Source organism: Biomphalaria glabrata, chromosome 9 (assembly GCF_947242115.1).
Source record: "Biomphalaria glabrata chromosome 9, xgBioGlab47.1, whole genome shotgun sequence".
NCBI classification, from domain to species: Eukaryota; Metazoa; Mollusca; class Gastropoda; family Planorbidae; genus Biomphalaria; species Biomphalaria glabrata.
The window spans coordinates 20,063,018-20,083,017 of NC_074719.1; the positions used below are offsets into that span (position 1 = coordinate 20,063,018).

The following is a 20,000-nucleotide window of genomic DNA, read 5'->3' on the forward strand; positions in this document are numbered from 1 at the left end:
TTATTTGGTGAGATGTTTTGTAAAACACAATGTAACTCATGATAAGCAGTGTGTTTTGTTCCTAGTCCAGGACAGTTGGATTTTTTGGATATATATAGTCTAAGTGTGGACTCTAACTATTTTTTCTGTATTATAGGGAAAATGATGTAATTAAACATGTTATATGTCGGTATAGTGGCATTCTGAATCTTATTTTATCGTTGTATGTGTCATTGTCCAGGACTTGGGTACATTTAGCATGAAAATGAGTCTTGACAACAACGGTAACAACTAGTATGCTAGTTCCACAGTTCCTAAACATTATGTACGAGTGTAAAAAGTAAAATACTTCAAAATATGTACAATTGTATATTTGCGGGGATATTGTTTATATAAAAAGACAACCGCAATTAAAAAAAATATCGTAAAGTTTATATGCGGCCCGCCATGCCTAAATGTTTTTAATGCGGCCCTCGATGCAAAAAAGTTGCCCACCCCTGCTGTGGACCCTACAGTTCACGAGATAATATGAAAAACTACTTATTAATTGTTGTTTTAAATTATGTCTGACTTATATGCATACTAAATAGATTTTTTTCTCTTTAAAAAATAGTAAACATTTTTTTTTGTTGTAAATATAGTTCTTAGTATAACAGAAGTTATCTAACTTAACAATAAAAAAAAAATTTTGACAAAAAATCTACAAACAACTGTTTGCATAAATATGTTAAAAATATGGTAAATAGTCGTCTCCCCTAATAAGGAGCCTCACGTGTTGTAAAAGTGGTGTATTTTTATGAAAAAACTGCTTTCATAAGAGATTTTAAAAATTAGATTTTTCGCTTTCAGAAAAGAAAAAAGTAGTCGTTGCATCAGAACTTTGAATGGTCTAAAATACTGTGATGTCGGATTTTCACTATCTTTTTAGTTTACGAGATCTAAACGGGACGGACGGACAGACATGCCACACAAAAGTAATAGCGTCTTTTCCCCTTTCGGGGGCCGCTAAAAATTACTTACCTGTACTAATAATTGATTGACTAACTAACTGGTTATTTTGTAAATTGATTCATGTATTGTCATGACTATGAATAATTCTTCAAAATTTCAACTTGATCCGAGAATGGTAAGTGAGAGAAAAAAACGTGTACAAAATCTAATAAGGGAAATATACAGCCACATCTCTCAATAAGTAGCATTTATTTCCCTTGTTCGATACCAAACAAAAAAATTACTTTCCAATAAACATTTAACTGATAAGCTAATTTTTAAAAAATTGATTCATGTTTTGTTAGGTACAACAAATAATTGTGTAAATTTTCAACTTGATCTGAGAATGTATGTGGGAGAAGGGCATCTCCATAACAGTGCACTCTCCAGCCCTTAATAAAGCAGGTTCGAGGTAGTCACTCGAGTTTTCCTTCTGCGCCTGGGCCCTAAGTGACGCTTTCTCTTCCCGACCGTTTGGAGATCATGTTTGAGCGTAATGTGGGTTGCAGTTAATTAGTTTAATTTCCTGTACCAATGGCTCGAATTTCGAAGATTGTTTGCGTGATTTTAGGAATACTTTCCCTGGATTCTGTATCCATATAGGTGATCTTCTATTGAATCTAAATATCCTTTCGTGTGGACTTTCATTCGCAGAAGTACACAATAAGGATCAACTTAAATGAAGAGCCTGAGGCAACACAGACTCCCATCGTGAAAGTTTCAGCCTCCCGTATCCAATGCTAATAAAATTGCCTGCCACAATGTCTTATTCAGCCTTTCCACCTGCCATTTCCTCTCGCGTTATACGGAGTTGTCCTACTATTGGCTAATCCCTTAGTATGAAGAGATTCTGTCGTTTCTGTGGAAGAAATTATTTAGCAGGTTGAGAGGGGCGGACACGTAACCTTTTTTTTTTTCGCTATCGGGTGGGGGTATCATAAATTTTATAAACTAGAAATATATATTTAAAAAAAAAATTACTTTAAAAAAAACAACTTATATTAAGTGTAGTTGTAGCAATTAGTTTGGATTATAGATCTAGACTAACAATAATAAATCTGTGTGTTTACAAATATTTTTACAAATTGTGTTTGTTTAGCGCAATTTCATGCTGTTTTCTTTCTTAATAGGCTATGATCCTATCACTGGTCTGGATTAGAATGATAAAATAACAGAATCTTGTATGCCGAGGAAAACATCGTAATTATAAATCAGTACACGCAAATCGGAGATGCGCTTGAATTTTGAACCGGATGTTCCAGGTCAGGGGCGTGGCTAGGGATTTGGGGGCCTAGGGGGATTGACCTCTTTAGGGACCCCTGTATTGTGACATTCGACATCATGACATGGGATAATGAACTTAATAAATATATAGCCCTACATTGAAATCGGTACAGCATATCAGTAAAATTAACAAGATTCAGAAAGTTTCTCCAACAGCTTGATGATTTTGTCGAGATGTCCTTGTATTACTCTCCTCTTTTAAACTCCCGGCTCCAGCTTCTATCAGTTTGGCCCAACTCTGGGGTGAAAAGGAAAAAAAAGTTGAACAATTAATGTACAGTTCTCAAAAAAAGATGACAATTGCTGGATCTGTCTCAGCAGAATGAAGAGCTGCCAGGTTCAGAGAGTGATTATCACAGTACAGAAATGTTGACTTTGGATTTATGTGTAAGAGATAGACGGCCACTCATTGTGGCTGCGTTATCATAGGTTTGACCTCTGCACAGATCCAATCCAATCTCTAAGAGTTTTCAGAACAATGTTGTCCATTAGGTTTCAAAATTTCAAAGTAACAAATAAATGGCTCTTTTATTTCGAAACTATTAACATTCAAGTAACGAACTATTAGAGATACCTGTTCTTGATGAGAAACATCTGGGGTGGAATCAAGCATCAGAGAAAAGTAACAAACTTACTTGCTTGACTTTCCGAACCATTGATTCCCTAACTTTATTGCCCATCAAGATTATGAACTCATTCTGAATTTCTGGTGACAAATAATGTGTCGATTCTAACATTTATTTTTCTCTAAAACTAGTTCGTGATTCTCAGGACATCATTCCAATAACAAACACTATTTTCCTTTATAATAAAATTACAAAGCTAATTTAACCTATTCCATTATACTCTCAATTTGAGGCGACTAAAGTCACCGTTGTTTATTTCTCTGGTCAGTGATACATCACTGGCCAAGACTATGAAGTGGTCGACATTGATTTATTGGCTCCGTTTTGGGGACCTGTGGAGCATGAGCTCACCACACTTTGTTTCATGGTTCTGTGACCTTGGTCCAACTAGGTCTAAGTCTTGTAATTTCCAGCCATTTTAGGAGAATTTTGATGACTGCCTGGTTGTGTAGTATACCGTTCAGACTATCGTAACGAAGGTGCAGAGTTCGATTCTTCCCGATCCGATCTTGCCTAGGCTAAACGTTCTTAAGGAATGTCCGAAACTTACACATTTTGTAAAGATAAAAAAACCTTCGAAGAAATAGAGTTTTGAAGGTACAAATAGAAAACATGTCACAGAAAGCTGTAGGTAGGCTAACAATGGTTTGGAATCGAATAGATATATAGGGAATACAAATAAACACATATATAGCGAGAATTCAAACTGATCAAAATACACATCGTCAGCCCAACCTTGTTCGTGTAGGTCTACATGCGGTCCTAGGGCCGTAGTTTACTAACCCTGATTTAAATTCTCTGAAAAAAAAAACGAGAGTAAAACAGCTACCCTACCCTCCCACCTCTCTTTCCTCAAATTTTCACCACCACTTCTGCTTCTCTTGTTAGATTTTCCAGTTGGCAGCAGACGAGAGGTGTCAAGGAAATGTAGAACGGAGGACGAACTAATCATGATCGATAACTCTGGTTTAGGGGCCACAACCGTTAAGTTAAGACCTAATGCCTTTCTCCAAGTGACTGTGGGACTCACACGACTGAGAAACGATGAACCCCAGACAAAAATAACACTGCCACTGCAATAAGCTGGCAGTGAAAGGGGAGGCAAACGTTTAAAGCTGTTAAAAAAACGTCGAAGAGAGAGGCCGGTGATCGGTGATGTAATTTCAAAATGGCAAGTGAGAGTTTTAGACTGTCCCGCGATAGAAGAGAAATGTTACTCTTGGTGCGAGATAGTATTCAACCTTTCTAGCCTTAGATCCTAATAGAGTTCGTATTGTAGCTCTAAGATCATCTCCACTGTGGAACTTATATTATTTTTTTAAAGAAATCTAGACATTGTTTAATCATGTTTTGAAAATAAATAGAACTACATAACACACGAACACAGTAAGACACTCAATTCATTTCTTTAGTTTAATTTAGATCATTTAACCATTCTGATAAAGTTATGTATATATCAGCTGCATCCATTGTCTTGGATTATTGAGTTTTGGAGAACATTTGATTAACAAGAAATCGACCAATAGAAGACGAGAAAAACGGTAAGTGTTAGAAGGTAGGCCTAATTAGAACAGTCATTTATAAACATTTATTATTTTTTTTTGCTTACATTGTAACAGACTTTTTTTCTCAAACAAAGGAGAAAAAAAAAGGAAAAAAAATCGATACTGAGCAAATATGAAAAGTATCGAGTTAGAATATAAAAAAGTCGATTATCATGTGTTTGCTTGTTTACAGTGCCATTGTAGTTACCTTAAATGATTTTAATATGAACGTCGTTATGGATCTTGATATAGACCTGACGAGAGTATTTAATAGTAACATATTTAGAGGTGATGAGTTGGACATTTTTATGTATCTATGTTCAGCTTAATATAGTAAATTTGCATTCACCCGAGCAGCATTCAACAATATGGTTTACTATTTATTATCTATGTATTAGTTGTTTATTGTTTCTTCATCAGTTTGTTAATACATGTTCCTGGGCCATTGTTTATTTACCTGTCCACCGGGGGGGGGGGGACTGATTTGGAAACGTCTCCTCTCTTTTATACCAACTTACAGATGGAAGTGACTTCCCTTGAGCCCCCACTGACTTGGATCATTCATCTTATAAACTTTTACGCCCAACGAGTGAATTAAAATAAAACAACAGATGCCCTCACAAAAATATTTAATTGACTTTATAATTATGAATTTTGAATTTACAACTAGATTACTTTTTAAAAAATCCGACGCTCTACTTGTATTAACTTGATTCAAGACTCTAAAATGTCAGTTATTAAGAGTAACAAAAAAGTAAAACAATTAAATTCCACTCATCCTATTCATGGCAAACCAGTAACACAGACTAAAAACGCAAACTATCTAGGTGTTATAATAAATGAAAAACTGTCATGGATTCCCCATATTGATGAAAATATCAAAAAAAATCCAACAAAGCATTACGGTTTATTAAAAGAAATTTCTATAAATCAAATAAGAACATAAAACTAAAATGTTATTTAAACTTGGTTAGGCCAATAATAGAATATGCATCCTCTGTTTACCTTTTTTTACCTTTACCTATCCCTTAGTCTGTTGGACCGTTGGGGCACCAGGCAAGATTTGTCGACCGTCTTTCTCCATTCCTCCCTTTTTTTGCCTTGTTTAGAATTTCTCTCAATGGCAGGCCCGTCCATTCTTTAATGTTGTCCTCCCATCGCTTTTTCTGTCTGCCTCTTCTTCTTTTTTCCTGGTACTGTTCCCTGAAGGAAGGTCTTTGCGAGCCCCGTAGATCTTGTAATGTGGCCATAGGTTTTAATAGTTTTTTTACAATAGATAGCAGGTCGTCATGGGCTCCGATCGCTGAGGTAACCCTGTCTCTGATTTCTTGGTTTGTGATGCTGTCTTTGAATGTGATGCCTAGGATCCTTCTGTAGCATCTCAATTCCATTGCTAGGATCCTCCTCTCTAGCTCTGCATTCAACGTCCACGACTCGCAAGCATATAAAAATGTGGCCATGACCATGGATCGCATCAGTCAGATTTTGGTGCCGAGGGCTAAGCCCTTGTCTTTCCATATTATTTTAAGTTTTGAAAGGGCTGCTGTGGACTGTGCTATTCGGGCCAGTAGTTCGGGTTTTGTTTCCTCAATTGAGACAATAGCTCCGAGGTATTTGAAGCTGTTAACACTAGTTAGCTTTTCACCTCCAATACTGATGCCTCTTTTAAAGCCCTGATGTTTGGCACCCCTCAACTCTAGAAAACATTAAGAAACTGGAACAGACACAAAATAGAGCAGTGAGATTCATAACAAACGAATATTCACATTTGACTAGAGTAATACCTTTAGTAAAATCACCAAATTTAGAAAGCCTTCAGGACAGTTGACTCAAAAGTAAAGTAGCAATTTTACATAAAACACTGAACCATACAATTCAAATACAAAAACAAAATCTAATAAAATACTTAGAAAAATACAAAGATTTAGACACATTCCTTGTTCCCCAATTCAATGGCACATTCCCGATCCCATTTCTACATTATCTTTGTATTTTGTTCTCTAAAGAGAAAAGAAAGACCAATATGGCTTTATTAATTGCAATCGTTTGACTCCTCAAGAAAGACCAATATGGCTTTATTAATTGCAATCGTTTGACTCCTCAAGAAAGACCAATATGGCTTTATTAATTGCAATCGTTTGACTCCTCAAGAAAGACCAATATGGCTTTATTAATTGCAATCGTTTGACTCCTCTCTCTCTCTCTCTTTCTCTCTTTCCTATGTATATATAAAGAGAAATTGAGGGTGAGAGAGAGATTGAAAAAGAGAGAGTTGTCACGTTACAGTTAGGGTAGTAGAATTATTCTCTCCTAGTGCTCTCAATCATATTCACCATTTTCTCAGTATTTTTTTTTTTTTAGAAGACTGGGATTTTGAATTTTTAGGACGCTCTCTAATTGGTACCTGACATTATTTATGGAACGTGATCGGCGTTGGTCATTGTACTGACCTCGGCCATAGAAACAGAAGACCTTTGCGTGACCTGTTCTTTAGATCGCAATAGCTGACAGGGGTGCTTTACTTTATTGGTCATCTTTATATATTCTCTTCATCAAGAACATAAAACTAAAATGTTATTTTACCTCAGTTAGGTCAATAATAGAATATGCATCCTCTGTTTGGGACCCCTCAACTCAATAACACATAAAGAAACTGGAACAAATACAAAATAGAACATTTTGTACTTAATAATAACAATACATTCAAAGTTTTATTTCACTGAATGACAAACAACTACACACATAGTAGAGTTTACAACACGGACTACGAAATACGGTCACTACACAGGTTAACAAATGTAAACAAACACTAAGGGGCGACAATCCAAATAAGCAAATTCACGACAGAGATTACAACAAACCAATATTTAAATTTGATTAGAGAAACGCCATTAGTAAAATCACTAAACTTAGAGAACTTCAGGACAGAGAATAAAAAGTCAAGTAGCTCTAATACATAATACATTGAATAATTATTTTACAAATAGAAAAACAAAACCTAATGAAACACTCAGAAAGACACACAGCTAGAGGCACATTTCTAAATCCATACACTGAATGTATCCAGCAACAGTATCCATTCTCTCCTAGTGCCATTAGAGGATGGAATGGGTTGTCAGAATCAGCCAGGAATACCAAAGACTTAGCAGAGTTTAAGTCATTGATTAACATGCTGGACTAGATGGACACATGAAATGCGTAGGACGTAATTATCTTCTTTTTTTAAAGTAACGTCCGTAACACATAAGATACGTGAAGATAAGTTATAATCTGAATTGATTAGACAAACGTGTTAAGAGTCAAACAGTTGAGACCATGACAGTCTAAACAAATAATTCAACCTAAAATCTTCAAATAGAATCTTTCACGTAGACCCTACTGATGGGCCATATGTTCCTACATGTAGACCCTACTGATGGGCCATATGTTCCTACATGTAGATCCTACTGATGGGCCATATGTTCCTACATGTAGATCCTACTGATGGGCCATATGTTCCTACATGTAGATCCTACTGATGGGCCATATGTTCCTACATGTAGATCCTACTGATGGGCCATATGTTCCTACATGTAGACCCTACTGATGGGCCATATGTTCCTACATGTAGATCCTACTGATGGGCCATATGTTCCTACATGTAGACCCTACTGATGGGCCATATGTTCCTACATGTAGATCCTACTGATGGGCCATATGTTCCTACATGTAGACCCTACTGATGGGCCATATGTTCCTACATGTAGACCCTACTGATGGGCCATATGTTCCTACATGTAGACCCTACTGATGGGCCATATGTTCCTACATGTAGACCCTACTGATGGGCCATATGTTCCTACATGTAGACCCTACTGATGGGCCATATGTTCCTACATGTAGACCCTACTGATGGGCCATATGTTCCTACATGTAGACCCTACTGATGGGCCATATGTTCCTACATGTAGACCCTACTGATGGGCCATATGTTCCTACATGTAGACCCTACTGATGGGCCATATGTTCCTACATGTAGACCCTACTGATGGGCCATATGTTCCTACATGTAGACCCTACTGATGGGCCATATGTTCCTACATGTAGACCCTACTGATGGGCCATATGTTCCTACATGTAGACCCTACTGATGGGCCATATGTTCCTACATGTAGACCCTACTGATGGGCCATATGTTCCTACATGTAGACCCTACTGATGGGCCATATGTTCCTACATGTAGACCCTACTGATGGGCCATATGTTCCTACATGTAGACCCTACTGATGGGCCATATGTTCCTACATGTAGACCCTACTGATGGGCCATATGTTCCTACATGTAGACCCTACTGATGGGCCATATGTTCCTACATGTAGACCCTACTGATGGGCCATATGTTCCTACATGTAGACCCTACTGATGGGCCATATGTTCCTACATGTAGACCCTACTGATGGGCCATATGTTCCTACATGTAGACCCTACTGATGGGCCATATGTTCCTACATGTAGACCCTACTGATGGGCCATATGTTCCTACATGTAGACCCTACTGATGGGCCATATGTTCCTACATGTAGACCCTACTGATGGGCTATATGTTCCTACATGTAGACCCTACTGATGGGCCATATGTTCCTACATGTAGACCCTACTGATGGGCCATATGTTCCTACATGTAGACCCTACTGATGGGCCATATGTTCCTACATGTAGACCCTACTGATGGGCCATATGTTCCTACATGTAGACCCTACTGATGGGCCATATGTTCCTACATGTAGACCCTACTGATGGGCCATATGTTCCTACATGTAGACCCTACTGATGGGCCATATGTTCCTACATGTAGACCCTACTGATGGGCCATATGTTCCTACATGTAGACCCTACTGATGGGCCATATGTTCCTACATGTAGACCCTACTGATGGGCCATATGTTCCTACATGTAGACCCTACTGATGGGCCATATGTTCCTACATGTAGACCCTACTGATGGGCCATATGTTCCTACATGTAGACCCTACTGATGGGCCATATGTTCCTACATGTAGACCCTACTGATGGGCCATATGTTCCTACATGTAGACCCTACTGATGGGCTATATGTTCCTACATGTAGACCCTACTGATGGGCCATATGTTCCTACATGTAGACCCTACTGATGGGCCATATGTTCCTACATGTAGACCCTACTGATGGGCCATATGTTCCTACATGTAGACCCTACTGATGGGCCATATGTTCCTACATGTAGACCCTACTGATGGGCCCTACACAGATACATTGGCCTTCATAAACAATGAGTCGCCACCATTTGAAAAGAGCCCAAACTACAGTCTGCGTGGATGAACAAAACGATCTAGTTCCTGGTCTTGAAATCACGTCTGCCTTACTTTTGACATTTATGCCACACTGAATATCTGTTGTCAGTCTTAAAGGTTACCGTGGCAACATTCTTTACATTAGGATAAAATAATCCTGACAAAAAGTCCGAATGCTGATCATCTGTTGATAAGTTGTACTGTCAGATGGCATTGTCTTTCTTTATCTGACCTTTTCAACGTGAAACTATTTGTTAGGATGTTTCATTTCTGAGGGATTTTGAGATGAGGCTGTTTTCACAGGTGACATGAAGTTTAAGACTATCTATAATCTACATGTAGACTGTGTGTTTAGTACATTTTAGAATTAAGCTTTAGTTCCCCATTATTTTGTAAGAAGAGAGATAATAGATTATTTTCTTTGTTTTTACAAGGCAATTGATAGTCTACTCAAATATTGGCCAGAATGAGAGAGAAAAAGCTAGTTAAGAAATGAAACAACAAAAAACATGAAAAATTGAAAAAATACCTTTTTAAAAACTTTCTATTAAGTGTAATTGTAGCAAATTAGTTTGGATCAGTCATGTACTTAAATTTGTAATTGACCTAGACAAAAAAAAAAGAAATATATTTAGTATTGTAGTTGTTTAGCGCTGTTTCATGCTTTCTCAATGCACTAGGTGACTAGGATCCAAGTTGCACTTGTCTGGACCAGTTGGGAAAAGGGGGAGGGGGGACAGAAGAACGTAGGATCTGTAAATGTGACCGTGATCGCTTTTTAAATGCATTGAAAACAAGTTGTACAACTTGAATTTGAACTCAGGAGCTCAAGCTTCCTAAAGGGAAGTAATTTTACTTAGACCTCCACATCTGGCAAGTACAATATCTTTCCCTAGTTCTATACCAAATTAGTTACATTATATTGAGTCTTGGTTTGTCAGGTACATGTAATAATTGTGCAAAATTTCAACTAGATCCTAGATTTGGTTCAGGAGAAATTACGTGTACAAACTTTTGACCAGACAGACAGGCAGAGTGAGTTAATATAAGCTTTGTAAAAATTTGTCTTTCAAAAGCATTTTTACATAAATTCGTTCCTTATATCTGTGAATTTAGACGTCCTGACGACGCCTGACGTACTTTATAATCCCATTCATCTATTGAAGCCGACATCTAAGTCTAGACTCTAGACAGTCTAGATCTAACTCTAATTCCAGATCTAATTCAAAGAGGAACGATCTATTTTATACTTTATCACATTAACATACAAAATAAAGTCCATTCATTTCATATTTTAATCAAATTAACCGTCAAATTTTGTGTTCCTAAACCATTTTTCATACATTCGTTCGCTATAGGTTCCATGTTGACATGCATTTTGATAGTCCCATTCATGTGTCGTGCACACCGCTATTTAAACACACTATGATTGGACCGGCTACATGAGGCTCTAAATGGGGGATATTAAATATACTAACATAGAATAACTTCTTCTTGCTTCTTGAACCATTGAATTCACTCTTATAATAGTAGGTCTACATCTATTAAAATAGTATCTAGACTCTAGATCTAGATCTAAATATATATAGACCTACAAGCAAATGTTTTTATTGAAAAAAATGGATTTAGGTCGATTTTGATAGCTCCATTCATACTATTTTTAAATTCACACATTCGTTTCTTTATAGCATTATTATTTCGTTTAATTGTTTCCAAAACACTCTCAGTGACTATATCGACAGTGATACGAAAATTATGGCCCTCGGTCCTAGGTAATATATGTCTTATATAATATATATATATATAAATATATTACTGCTACGGACACTTGTGTACGTAAGAGGCACTACAGCATTCATTTCTTGTGTATGCCAAGTAAATAAGGGGTACATTTATATACATAAATAGCCCTTAACAAAAGCTAATATAATACATTTTCACCTATATGGAATGACTACATTTGATATATAAATACTTAATGATTATTATTTCTGAAGGTCATTATTTATTAGCACGCTCTCAATCATTACTCTCAATCTCTCAATCCATCACTCCCAATCTGGTAATCCATCACTCCCAATCTCTCAATCCATTTCCCCATCTTTCGCAATCTTTTTTTTTTTCACTTCTTTCCCCATTTTTTTTTCTTTACCAAAGCTGGAGAAGTGTATAAGGGAAGTAATTGAAACGCTGAACAAAATTATTTCCCTTGGGGCCAGACTACGCCCCACTAAAACGATTGTTCTCAAAACCGTATTAGCTTCTATCTTTGCGGCGCCCAGAGGATTGTTGCGACCCCCCAAATACTTGGACCAACTAACCCGCAGCTTAAGTCTGATGGACGAACATTAAGCATGGGTATCTGGACGAGGGTAAAGATCGGGATACAGGAAGGATACACACTTGTGGAGCTCTCCACACAGATATGTAGATGCATACGAATTGGGTCTACATCTAGGCTGTGAGAAAAAGACTTGAAATAGGCTCACGTGGAAGGCTCATATAAAAGAGAGATCGTAGCAAGCCATCGTGTCAGGTGTAGGAAGAAAACAGAAAGTCAAACAGCTTCAATTTGCACCCGATGTGACAGTGCGTGATAGGAGTCTTTACTTACGTGAGGTCCTGTCAGGGGAAAAATAAGGTCGTCTCCTCCAATGCTAAATGCCACGTATAAGAATATCAAACACGCTTGAGTGAAGGCAGAGTCAACAACAAGTGAAGGGGCTTGGAATTTTTTGTTCAGGGGTTTGTGGACAATTTCTTGTCATCGTCCTATCGTCTGCTGGCTAAACAAACGTTTCTAGTCTTGTTGATCAAGTCAGTCACATTAATGACTCCTTCTCCTTTTTGCCATAGTAAATAGATGCAATGTTTTACATGTTGGTGGATCATGTCCAAGTTTTACATGTTGGTGGATCATGTCCAAGTTTTATATGTTGGTGGATCATGTCCAAGTTTAAGTTTTACATGTTGGTGGATCATGTCCAAGTTTTACATGTTGGTGGATCATGTCTAAGTTTTACTTGTTGGTGGATCATGTCTAAGTTTTACATGTTGGTGGATCATGTCCAAGTTTAAGTTTTACATGTTGGTGGATCATGTCCAAGTTTAAGTTTTACATGTTGGTGGATCATGTCCAAGTTTTACATGTTGGTGGATCATGTCTAAGTTTTACTTGTTGGTGGATCATGTCCAAGTTTTACATGTTGGTGGATCATGTCTAAGTTTTACATGTTGGTGGATCATGTCTAAGTTTTACATGTTGGTGGATCATGTCCAAGTTTTACATGTTGGTGGATCATGTCTAAGTTTTACATGTTGGTGGATTATGTCTAAGTTTTACATGTTGGTGGATCATGTCCAAGTTTTACATGTTGGTGGATCATGTCTAAGTTTAAGTTTTACTTGTTGGTGGATCATGTCCAAGTTTAAGTTTTACATGTTGGTGGATCATGTCTAAGTTTTACATGTTGGTGGATCATGTCCAAGTTTTACATGTTGGTGGATTATGTCTAAGTTTTACATGTTGGTGGATCATGTCTAAGTTTTACATGTTGGTGGATCATGTCTAAGTTTTACATGTTGGTGGATCATGTCCAAGTTTTACATGTTGGTGGATCATGTCTAAGTTTTACATGTTGGTGGATCATGTCCAAGTTTTACATGTTGGTTTATCATGTCTAAGTTTTACATGTTGGTGGATCATGTCCAAGTTTTACATGTTGGTGGATTATGTCTAAGTTTTACATGTTGGTGGATCATGTCTAAGTTTTACATGTTGGTGGATCATGTCTAAGTTTTACATGTTGGTGGATCATGTATAGACTTAAGTGGTGGACCATTACGATGTTTTACGTTTTGGGGGATCATGTCTAATTTTAAAAGTTTGGTGGATTATGTCTAATTTTAAAAGTTTGGTGGATTATGTATAATTTTAAAAGTTTGGTGGTATATGTCAAGGTCTTAAGTTGCGATGGATTAAGTGTTCTGTCCTACCAAGAAGAAGCCCTATTTATAGGCGCACTTTTTTTAAAGTCCTCATTTGTTTTAAAGCAAAATGAATCGCTGCTAACGCTTAAATGTAAATACAGGTTGCTAAATAGTAAAATGATAGTACAAAACACTAATGTTTTTCTTTTTATTACATTACCTTCAATTGCTAATTCCTTGATATTTTTCTATTGTCAAAAAATCTCCGCAAATAGGTTTAAAAAGGGTGAAAATTAACAAAAAAAGACTTTTTGGGTACAACAGCGTTTTAAAATGTTCCACAATTTAAATAAACTGTAACACTGATCCTCTGATGTTTGATAACTGTGATCATCTATTAAATACCATGTCATATGTTCAGATGTATATCGCATATTTATTGGTTACTTAATATTTATATATATCGATTTTTTAGTATCTGTTCATAAACAGTCCATAGGTTTTCAATATATCTTTGCCTGTTTATTCTTCTTTTATTGTTTATTTATTATGTATTTAGTGGTCACATGATATCTGTCTCTCGGGTTATTTATTATCTATCGATCATTAATGTTTTTTTTTTTAAAGTAGCCCTCTTTTTAAGAGCTTACAAACCAATTCAAATGACTTACCTTGAGCCCCCAATAACTGATAGTTCATCAAGTGAACTTTTACCCCCAACGAATGTATTAGAAATAAAACAACAGATGCTCACACAAAAATATTTGATTGAATTCATAATGATAACTTTTGAATTCACAATCAAAGTACTAGAAAAAAAATGTCCGATACTTTACTTCTTATCATCAAGGGACTTGTTTTTTTGTTTTTTTTTCAAAGGAACCATCAGGGGAATTAAAAGTGTGTGCGATGGTAGCGCGTCCATATATGTGCGTGATTGTATGCGCGTGATTGTATGTGCGTGATTGTATGCGCGTGATTGTATGTGCGTGATTGTATGTTTTTGATTGTATGTATATGGCTGTATTTGTATGATTGTATGTGCGCGAGGTAAGCTCCTGTCCGTGCTGAGAAAATGTGACTTCAAGATGGTATCGATTCCATCCTATTGATTTAGTGTACGAGTCATGTTAGCGCAGCATCGATTTCTTTCGATTTCTTTCACATCTGACCGTGATCCTCTTCACCCTGCTGTCCCGCCTTCGTCTTCCTTTGAGCTCGTTTTATGCAAATACTCGAGAGCAGAAACAAAATTGTCTTTTTTTTATATCAGGAAGAAAGATACGAAAAAATAAAAAGTGCCTCTGCACTGGACAGCAGTTCTCAACCTTCTTGGCTCGGCGACCCCTTTCTACAATTTTCTACTATGCAGCGACTCCCAACCTTAAAGTTATTTTCGTTCAAAGTCTAAGAAATCCTAATCCTACTGTAAATATCTAATTTGTACTGCAAACGTTGTATGTTTTATCAAGAAACAAACGCCATTCTATTCTTGTAATAGATATTACTCATTATAATTAAATGACAACTATATCAAATTGTATCTTTGACTTTTACTTATCTATTTCTTATTCACCATATTCATGTTGCATACTTATATGACACTTCAAAAAGCATGGCGGAACATGATCACAATATAGTATTGACAGTGTGTTTTAGATTTGCCAGGTCAGGAATTCTCGTCAGTTTCTGCATCAAGTCCTTGTCTGTATTTAGAACTAACAGACTGGAAAACTCTTTTCGCAAAAATATTTTATTGGAAATGGATTTTGAAAAGGCGCAACTCAGACAATCGGGATATGATTGAAAAGACTTGAATCAAATTTGTCTAACTGCATCGCTAGTGAAAATAAAATGCTTTTTTTTTGTCTCCGTGACATCTTCAATTGTGACTTTGAATAAACTTCTGGCCAACGTGATGTCAAGTAGATTTGGAATGTATGATATTAAGTCCGCAAGCATTCGCAAATGTTCTTTCACAGAAATTATCATTTTATCTGTTTGTCAGGTTCAATGCCATTTACCTCATAGAGAGCAGATACGATTGGCATCATGTTTCGGCCAATTTTGTTTGCCAATCGGAAGTTTTATTTGGAAGGATTGGATTTTTTGTTCAACCAAATTGAGGCATGTTGCATTTCATCCTTGCGGTTTCGTTTTTCATCGCTTCTAGTCATTCCTGTGACATGGTCTTCATGACTAATATTAGTCGATGAATTCCCATGGCTTTTGGTGGCTTATTCTTTACCCACCGTTGAAATACAGACCACCATTTGAGCACTAGCTGTTTAGACACCTTTAATTATGTCCTAAAAGATTTAAAACTTTTCCAAAAATGAATCAACTTTCTCAACATCAACGTCACTCGCTGCTGTAGTCGTTGGAAGAGTTTGGCCAAAGAGAAACTCGTTTTTAAAATCACCATCATTTACATACGGCCTCTATGCTTGCTTCTCAAATTCTGGGTATCCTTGTCAGCGTTAATTTTCTTAATTTCATAGTTTCTGCTTATAGAATTTTTTTTTTAAATGACACACTGGGGACAACTATTGAAGTAAAACCATACCGTAGAAATTTGTGATACATACATATATATGAACATAAATGATTAGCAGCACCAGGGACTAAGTTTTTAAGAGAGAAAGTAATGAATGAAATGCTCGACCAAGACTCGAACCAGTGACTCTGGAAACACCGCCTAGCGATAACGCACTAAGCAAACTTAACCTCTAGACCATCGGAATGTCCAAAAAAAAAAACATTCTTCTGGTCCAGAGTCATTTCGCCCGTATGCAAATTACCACCCCAGTGGTCAATGGTCACGTGCCTTAGCTAGCCCCTCCCCCCACCTCGCAGCATCCGTTCACCAACAACTTCAATAGAGCCGACACAGACAGCCGTTAGGCATGTCTCAGACAAACAATGGCTAATTGTGTATCTCTCATAATGACAAGTGGACAACATAAATGCATTACATATAGAAGCATTATATTTTGTTTCCTTCACGTTCGTTTGATCTATGTGAATTGTTAGCTCCATAATGAAATGTTACCTTCAATAACATGGACTACTCCAAGATTATGTATTATTAATTCAAATCGAAATAGCTTTTCAATTACGCCAGAACGTCACCATTTGATTCCAAATCGTGTCACGTTACATTAATTTCAATTGTAACAAATATTTATGCTGCGACAATGAAAATAATCGAAAACATTCTGATTGATTTGTCTGCATTATTTCTCCTCGAATGACAAAAAAAAATGAAAACTTTGAATTGAAAAACTTAGCACAATGTCAAGTTTTACACGTCAGAATACACACACACACACACAAATCATATTTTCTATGGACTTAGCCGGCCCATAGCTAATTGTCATTCAACCGCAAGGGGTCGAGACCCACAGGCAGTTGCGTAGCTAGGGTATTTGATGCCCTGTTCGGCAGTTCCTCATGATGCCCCCCTCAAAAAAAAGTTTTAAGACAGCGAAAGTTTCTAATTTCGATTTAAAGTGTATTCATTATTTGCGCATTGCTATTTCGCAAAGAATCAATTTTAAAAAAGGAAAATACAAGTGAATCTCACATACTTTCTCGCTGTCAAGCTATGGATAACTTTATCGAAATAAGTTTTTTTTCCACTAGGTCTTTGTTCAATAGATGAAATTGCCAAATTTAGTGTGTCTTAAATTCGTCATCGTTGATTGTAAGTATTTCTTCATCAAAGTAAGTTTGGAAAAACTTCGCTTGCATGTAGCCACACTTACCACAATTGTAAAAAAAAAATGCGAATCTAGATGACAATATTCGGGGACTGACATTTCGTTTTATAAAACTCTAAAGCTCAATAGATTCTTGTTTCGGAAGTTCGGAGACTTCTGGAGAAACTGCGACAATTACCTGAAGCCCCCATACGAAATTCGTTTATGTCTACGTCGCTGGGAGAACCATCGAGATTGATGTCCATCTGAGGATTTAATAAGTCATATTTGTCATGACGTTGTTAGTATTTCATGAACAATACTGTCCAATGAAGGTATTTCCATGAGTAGCCATTTCGTGTGTGTTGAAAGAAAATCTATCTTCATCTTTTTTTCGCCTGGCAATTTTTGTGTGTGGCCAATACCTTTTTGAGGGTCTGTATGAAAATGTACCCTAAAATTTTGATCCAGATTTTAGATGTTATGTGTACTCTGGAAAATAATCGAGAATTATTTGCTTTTTAAACTTTCTGTATGATTTTTGTGTGTGTTTTTATTAGCATTTATATTACAATATTTTCGTTTTTATTTTCTTGAGACATATACGTATTCGGTCTCTCAGGAATGGATCGTACTTGGATAGTGATTTCACTCCAGAATATTTCTTTGATTTTGTACTGCCAATTGTTCTTCAACTTGTTCGTGATGCCCGCGGAATGCTAGATTCTGCTTTAAGTGAAAACGCATGATGTCCAAGAGTCTCTACAGATAATCTCTCCACATTTTCCCCTATTGATTATTTAAATCTTGAGTCTTGCTGTCATTATTGTTGCCTAGTCACAGACAAACTTCAGTTCCCCCCCCCCCCCCAAGCAATTGGTGTGAGGCTGAGAGGCTAAAACCGCTTGATTACAGCTTGGCCACCTTACATGGGGGCTTGAGTTCAAATCCCTTCTCTAGAAGGGTTGTGTTTGCTAACCGGTTGGAAAAACTTCTCCCACATACCCCTCCCCACTGGTCCACAAAAGAGATTGAACCATTACTAAATAGTAATAGAAAAAAATCACTATTATAAACTTGTCCATAACCAGTGCATTGAACAATGAAGCAACATCATGTAAGGCTTCAAAATAAAGTGTTAAAGTGTTTTGTCTTTAGAGATTGAAACAAATCTGATAACATTTGATTCCAGCTGGTTTGCAGCTTACATTTAATTTAATTTAAGAAAGAATATAGGACATATCAAATAACCAAAACAAATAAATGAGTTTGTTTTTATTTCCATCCATCCATCCCAGTGGCGCTACAGCCCATGGAGGGCTCTGGCCTGCTTTAACACATCCTTCCATTCAGATCTCTCCTGGGCCTTTCGTCTCCACGCACTAACCCCAAGCTGCTTCAGATCTGCTTCCACGTCATCTATCCATCGCATTCGGGGTCTGCCTTTGGGTCGCCTGACTTTTGGTTTTTGCCTGTATACGATTTTCGCCCCTCTGTTGTCTGACATTCTTTCAAGGTGACCTGCCCAACGTAGTCTGTTGTTTTTATTTATGTAATTACAATGTGTAGTTTTACTGAAATTTGGTCCTCAGTTTGCTGCCCCCCACCACTTGATGCTCCGTGCGGCCCGCACCACCCGCACATTGCTAGCTACGCCACTGCACAGAGGCCGAGAACCCCTTGTCTTGAGAAATGGAAATGGAATTATTCTGACGTCACTATGAACGTTGTTTTAAGTACTACGTACACTGTGATTCTTACAGTTGTTTCAAGTACTACGTACACTGTGATTCTTACAGTTGTTTCAAGTACTACGTACACTGTGATTCTTACAGTTGTTTCAAGTACTACGTACACTGTGATTCTTACAGTTGTTTCAAGTACTACGTACACTGTGATTCTTACAGTTGTTTCAAGTACTGCGTACACTGTGATTCTTACAGTTGTTTCAAGTACTAGGTACACCGTGATTCTTACAGTTGTTTCAAGTACTACGTACACTGTGATTCTTACAGTTGTTTCAAGTACTACGTACACCGTGATTCTTGCACGCTTTTTGAAGGGGGTCAGAATGTAAAAAAAAAAAAGACAAAAATAAATAAAAGACAACATGGAAATGGGATTAAATGTACAAGTAATAAATTTCTTTCTTCATAAATATGTTTTAATTGCATGACACACCAACTACGCCCGTTTTAAAATTCCAATAAACGGGTCTCATTTTCATCATCCACCTAAAAAGACCTAACAGACATTTTAGCCTGTGAATTCTAGTATCTGTTATATTGAATCGGAACGGTCCGCTCTCTTTATCTTCTCTCTCTCTCTCTCTCTCTCTCTCTCCCCTCTCTTTCTCTGTCGATACCCTCTGGGCGTTGCCCGACAAACCAACCCACCAGCACTTTCGGACATACTTCATTCTCCTGTGGTACAATTTTCACCACTCCTACCCACGACTCTCTTTGATCAAGGAGATAATCGTGTCAACACGCATCTTGACATTTCTAGGTGCGACTCTGCTTTCTGGTCAGATCCACCCATGTGGGGTAGAATCATTAATCTCCCCCCCCCTTTCCCGCCCATCTCTTCCGGACCTTTATAAGCTCGACTAAGTCGGAATAGACACACTTTGCCATT

At 37.2% G+C, this 20,000-nt stretch overlaps 1 protein-coding gene across 1 annotated transcript in view; it reads left to right on the top strand.

The window, feature by feature from the left end:
- Positions 1–3,807: 3,807 nt before the first annotated feature.
- Positions 3,808–20,000, top strand: part of LOC106073354 (guanine nucleotide-binding protein G(o) subunit alpha-like) — a 126,727-nt gene continuing 110,534 nt past the window's right edge. The window contains exon 1 of the mRNA XM_056042116.1: positions 3,808–4,420. The gene's annotated coding sequence lies outside the window, so the exon portion shown is untranslated. The remainder of the gene's footprint in view (positions 4,421–20,000) is intronic.